The sequence below is a fragment of the Helianthus annuus genome, chromosome 17 (assembly GCF_002127325.2).
Source record: "Helianthus annuus cultivar XRQ/B chromosome 17, HanXRQr2.0-SUNRISE, whole genome shotgun sequence".
NCBI classification, from domain to species: domain Eukaryota; kingdom Viridiplantae; phylum Streptophyta; class Magnoliopsida; order Asterales; family Asteraceae; genus Helianthus; species Helianthus annuus.
Genome location: NC_035449.2, coordinates 62221700 through 62228213, shown reverse-complemented (window position 1 = coordinate 62228213; position 6514 = coordinate 62221700).

Genomic DNA, 6514 nt, shown 5'->3' with positions numbered 1-6514 from the left:
TCTGCTTTGCATGTGGTGATCCTAACCACTTTGCAAACAGGTGCCCGAACAGGGTGGTTAAGCAAGAACCCCAGCAGCAACAGCAACAACAGCAGCCTCAGCAACAGCAGCAAGCAGCCCATGCCCGAACCTTCAACATCAATGCCCGCCAGGCTCAGGCGGATAACAACGTGGTTAATGGTACGTTCCTTGTGAATGGTATTTATGCATCAAGTTTGTTTGATACTGGAGCCGATAACTGCTTTGTGTCATTTGAATTCGAGAAGCTACTTAGTCGTAAGCGCTCTTATCTATCCTCGTCATTCGAAGTCGAAGTGGCTACAGGAAGAACCATTGCCGTTAATTCAATACTCCGTGATTGTACTCTCGAACTCAACAATCACATCTTCCCAATCGACCTTATTCCGATGCAACTCGGAAGTTTTGATGTCATAATAGGCATGGACTTTCTTCGTGAAAACCATGCTGAAGTTGTGTGTTTTGAAAAGATGATTCGATTCTCGCTCGCAAATGGTGATCTCCTATGTGTATACGGTGAAACAACGTCGAAAGGTCTCAAGCTTATGTCGTGTATTCAAGCCAGCAAGTATCTCCGCAAGGAATACCGAGCCTTCTTGGCCAACATTGTAGTAGCGGAGAAGGGAAAGAAAAAGAAAGTTGAAGTTAAGGATGTTCCAGTGGTTCGTGAATTTCCTCAGGTGTTCCCTGACGATCTTCCCGGACTACCACCAAGTCGTGATATCGACTTCCGCATCGACCTCATTCCTGGAGCTAACCCCGTTTCCAAAGCCCCTTACAGACTCGCTCCATCCGAAATGAGGGAACTCTCGAACCAACTCCAAGAATTACTCGAAAAAGGCTTTATTCGCCCAAGCACCTCTCCTTGGGGCGCGCCAGTCCTTTTTGTCAAAAAGAAGAATGGATCGTTCCGGATGTGCATCGACTATCGGGAGTTGAATAAGCTAACCATCAAGAACCGATACCCCTTGCCCCGAATTGACGATTTGTTTGATCAGCTACAAGGTGCAGCATGCTTCTCTAAGATCGATCTACGTTCAGGATATCATCAGCTACGGATTCAAGAGGAAGACATTCCTAAAACTGCTTTTCGAACCCGTTATGGCCATTACGAATTTGTTGTTATGCCCTTTGGTCTAACCAACGCACCCGCGGTTTTTATGGACCTCATGAATCGCGTGTGTAAGCCTTATCTTGACTGTTTCGTCATCGTGTTCATCGACGATGTCTTGATTTATTCCAAATCGAAAGCCGAACACGCGCAACATCTACGTTTGGTTCTCGAGTTATTTCAGGGGAACCAACTCTATGCCAAGTTCTCCAAGTGCGAATTCTGGTTGGAGGAGGTTCAATTTCTGGGTCACATAGTGAATAGTCGAGGTATCCATGTCGATCCTGCGAAGATTGAAAAAGCTGGATTACCCCTAAGAACCCGTCAGAAGTTCGTTCTTTTCTCGGACTAGCGGGCTATTATCAACGATTCATCGAAGGATTCTCCAAGATCGCTGTGCCGCTCACCGCTCTTACGCATAAGGACAAGCCTTTTGTGTGGGGAAACGCACAAGAGACTGCCTTCCAAACCCTCAAGCATATGCTGTGCAACGCACCGATTCTTACACTGCCCGACGGAAGCGACAACTTCATTGTCTACTGTGATGCTTCTAACCTTGGTCTCGGCTGTGTTCTCATGCAGCGAGACAAGGTTATAGCCTACGCATCTCGTCAGCTCAAGATCCATGAGAAGAACTATACAACCCATGACCTCGAGCTAGGCGCGGTTGTCTTTGCATTGAAGATTTGGCGACACTTCCTGTATGGCACGAAGTGTACGATCTACACTGATCACAGGAGTTTACAACACATCTTTAATCAGAGAGAGCTTAATATGCGTCAACACCGATGGGTAGAACTTCTCAATGATTACGACTGTGAGATTCGTTATCACCCAGGCAAGGCGAATGTGGTTGCTGACGCGCTCAGCAGAAAGAGTTACGTGCTCAGTACTCGAAACATCCAAGCCCAGCACAATCTCAAAACCCTTATTCGCGAAGCTCAACATGCTTGCTTTAACGAGCGTACATTGAAGAGAGAGAGAATCTATCACGGCGGAGCTCAGTTAGTAAGCAAGTCAGATGGGATATTCTATTACCTGGACCGAATTTGGATCCCTAAGCGGACCAATTTGCGAAGGATTATCATGAACGAAGCCCACAAATCCCGGTATTCTATTCATCCCGGCGCAGACAAGATGTACCAGGAACTTCGTTATAAGTACTGGTGGCTGGGTATGAAAAGGGATATCGCTCTATATGTTGGAAGTTGTTTAACTTGTGCAAGAGTCAAGGCTGAACATCAAAGACCTTCTGGCTTACTCGAACAACCGCCGATACCTATATGGAAATGAGAGAGTATAGCTATGGATTTCATAACGAAACTCCCGCCCACGCCATCAGGTCACGACAGCATTTGGGTCATAGTTGATCGTCTCACGAAGTCAGCCCACTTTTTGCCGATACGAGAAGACTACAAGGTGGAACGACTAGCCCAAATCTACACCGACGAGATCATTCGTAATCATGGTACGCCTCGTGATATTATTTCAGATCGTGACGCTCGGTTCACTTCCCGATTGTGGGAAACGTTTCAAGCGGCCCTTGGTACGTCGCTTAATCTGAGTACCGCATTCCATCCTCAGACCGACGGACAGACTGAAAGAACAATCCGTACTCTTGAAGACATGCTCCGAGCGTGTGTTATAGATTTTGGTGGTAGTTGGAACAAACACCTGACATTGGTTGAATTCTCGTACAATAATAGCTATCATGCCAGCATTCAAATGGCACCTTTCGAGGCTTTGTATGGTAGAAGATGTCGATCGCTTATTGTGTGACACGAGATCGGTCACCCGCAACTAACCGGTACCGAGATTCTACAAGAAACGACTGACAAAATCCACCAGATTCGAGACAATTTGGAAAAAGCTCGGAACAGACAGAAAAGTTACGCCGATAAAAGATGCAAGCCCCTGGAATTCGCCGTTGGTGACTACGTACTCCTAAAGGTATCACCTTGGAAGGGTGTAGTCCGATTCGGCAAGAAAGGGAAACTAGCGCCTCGATATGTTGGGCTTTTTAGGATTCTGGAAAGAATCGGAAAAGTCGCCTACAGACTCGAATTACCGGAGGAACTCAGTAACGTCCACCCGACTTTCCACGTCTCTAACCTCTGAAAATGCCTTGCTGATCATGATCTAATTGTACCGCTCGACGATCTTCAGGTCAACGAAACACTACACTTCGTGGAAAAGCCTGTCGAAATCATGGATCGCCAAACCAATCAACTCAGGCGCTCTCGCATCCCGATCGTGAAGGTCCGATGGGAAGGCAAACGAGGCGCGGAGTTCACTTGGGAACTCGAAAGTGACATGAAGGCCAAGTACCCGCAGTTGTTTAAATAAATAGATCTGAAGCATCAAAATTGGTAAATCATGGCGTTGTGTAGCCTTCGAGCCTAATTTCGGGACGAAATTCCCTAAACAAGGGGAGGCTGTAACACCCCGTGTTTTCAAATGTCAAAGTCAAAGTCAAAGTCCAAGTCAACTTAGACTTTCTTTGACTATAGATAGTCGTATTTATGTTTTAGTCGTATTATGTGGAGTAAGTGTTGTAATCAGCAAGAATCGAAGTAATCGAATGTGTTATAAAGCGAACCGATCTACGACTGTGAATGATAGGAAGTAACAATGCGATAAAGTTAACTAATCAGTAATCAAACCGATCTAACAATCATCGAACTCGAGACTCGAATCATGCGAATTGTGGTACTGTTATACGTGTGTGTGTGCCTTATGTGTTACTTGTGCGTGTTTACTTTATGTTGGTGTGGTATTCAAGCAAATCAATCGAAAATTGAATCGAAACTCGAAAGGCGATCAAACTCAATCAAAACCGACATCGAAGCGCGAAAGTAGATGCTTGTATGTAGATATAGTGGTTGGGATTAAAAGTAATTTGACTAGGAAACCCTATCGTATTCGTATCATCGTCCATCGAAATCAAAACGTCGAAAATCGTCGCAAAATACACAAAGTGTGTCGCGGATCGAACAAGAGGCAACCTGATCGAACAGGCCATCCGATCGGCTAGCATCTTGCCAGCCGATCGAGCAGCCCACTCGATCGGAGCTCCTGGCCGATCGGCTGCCACTTTCCTCTTTTGGAGCCTATAAATAGGGTTGTCATTGTCACACCTTCTCAGATTTCTTCACCTTTTCTCAGATTTCTCTTAATCCCGGTAAGTTTTCACTCTAATTCTTGTACGATCTTGATCATTACTTGATTCTACACCTTTCTATCTTTTAAAACTTGGATTTTAACCGTGAAATCACCAAGATCTAAGTGTTCTTGGGTGATGTCATCATGGTGTTCTTGAAGAACATCATGTTTTGGCCTCATTCAACTATAATTAGCTTAGATCTAACCGATTTCCACATAAACAAGTTAAGATCTATCAAAGATCTAAACATCCATAAGCTATGAAGGATTGAAAGAAGGAATCTCAACTTTCTTTCAACTCTTTTACACTCAATGCCTTCAAACCGATAGAAACGGAGCTTGAACCGGCTAACTAATCATTCAAACAGTTAAAATGGTTCAAGATTCGAGATCTACGAACAAGGTTCATCGATTTCGGGTTAAACTCTAAACCGACATTCCGAACCGTTCATCGGCCGGACTTGGGTGATTCCTGTTCGAGCCAAAGAAACAAGTAGGAACGGAGGTTACCATAGTTCAACACGTTGTCAAGATACCTTGAAAGAATGAAAAATAAACAAACAGCCAAGTGTTAGACGAAAGGCCGATCAGGTCAGAAATGCTGGCCAAACGGCTAGGCTGTTCGAACAGCCCAGCCGATCGGACATGCCAGCCGATCGACCGGGCCAGCTGATCGGCTAGCACATGGTCCCACACTTTCAAAATTTCATGAGGTATAGTATTGACGAAGTAGTGTTCGATCGAGCATGGCACTCGATTGGTGAACATTACTGTTCGGATCATGAGATACTATGCTTCAACACTTAATCGTTTTCACAACTCGTTCGTAGTAGGGAATGCCAGCCGATCGAACAGACTGCTCGATCGAGTGACATTCAGTTGAGGACTAATACTGAAGATCCTAGCCGATCGAACGAACCGTTCGATCGACCGACTTGAAAGGTAAGAACACTTCAGTGTTCTCATATACTACAACGAAAACTTCAAAAGTTCAAATCCTCTAACACAAACACCAGAGGAAGAAACAATCCACTCGAATGGCCCAGCCGATCGAGCCTGCCGGCCGATCGAACAGGACTGTCCAACCGAACATACCAGCCGACCGACCAGCCCGTTCGATCGAACCTGCCGTTCGATCGACCAGCCCATTCGATCCATTCACACTTGTTTACTTTTTTGCGTTACTTACCGTTATGCTATCGAACTATTCAGGCTAATCTTACTCTCAGCGCTCCCTTCAATCCACAATCAATCACTGTGAGTATACTCGATCCCTTTTTGCTTTTAGCACTTTTGGGTGTCACACACGTTACCTATCAAATCACAATCAAACACAAACTATTTGAACGCTAACCATATGCATGTGCTACTTGACTAAATGAATGCTGTTTATTATGTTTACACGTGGAGTGCTATCTACCTGCCTTAGCAACATAGTACTATAGTTTGGACTCAGCACCCGTTCACACGGGGGTTGTTAAGGACAATTACTTGCATGGATTACGGTGGTAATCATGTATTGCGAACCGTCTCGGACGGTCAACCCGCAGTCGTTGGTATCGATGGTCCCATGTCGATAATTAACATGCATCGTTTTCCTCTGTGTACATGCCTGGTTATGCGTAAACTATTCGAACTCTATATGCTATTATCAAACTTGTGTGCTCACCTTTACATTATATGTATTGACTTTATTTTAACGTATGTGACATGTGCTTAAGTTGCTAGGAAGCTTAGGCACATGGTGATGAAATCGAGGCTAGGGAGTCTAGAAATAATAAACAATTGTCTGTAATAATAATTGAATCTGAGTTGTCGGAACGGAATTATTTGCCTAGTTGCTTTCTGTGATAACTTGTTATTTATTTGGGGACACGGTATGGGACGTGTCATGTAAACTAAATTTATATAATAGTTGTTGTGGAAACTTCTGGACAATCTGTTTCGCTCAGTGCCGCGCCCTGATGATTCCGCCATCGGTTGGGGTGTGACAAGCATCCACGTAGACATCTACGTCATCATACACTAACGAGGTTAGATCTCAGTTAGAAAAAAGTATGGTGAGAGAAATTGTGTTAAAAGGTGAGACCGTCGCGAAACATTTTGTTTGTTGAGACTGTTGACAGCCAATTGATAATGACCGGGATAATTTAAATCCATTATTCCTTCTTTTAATAATTCATTTGGTATTTAATAATATGTATTGGTTGGGTTGCTTACACA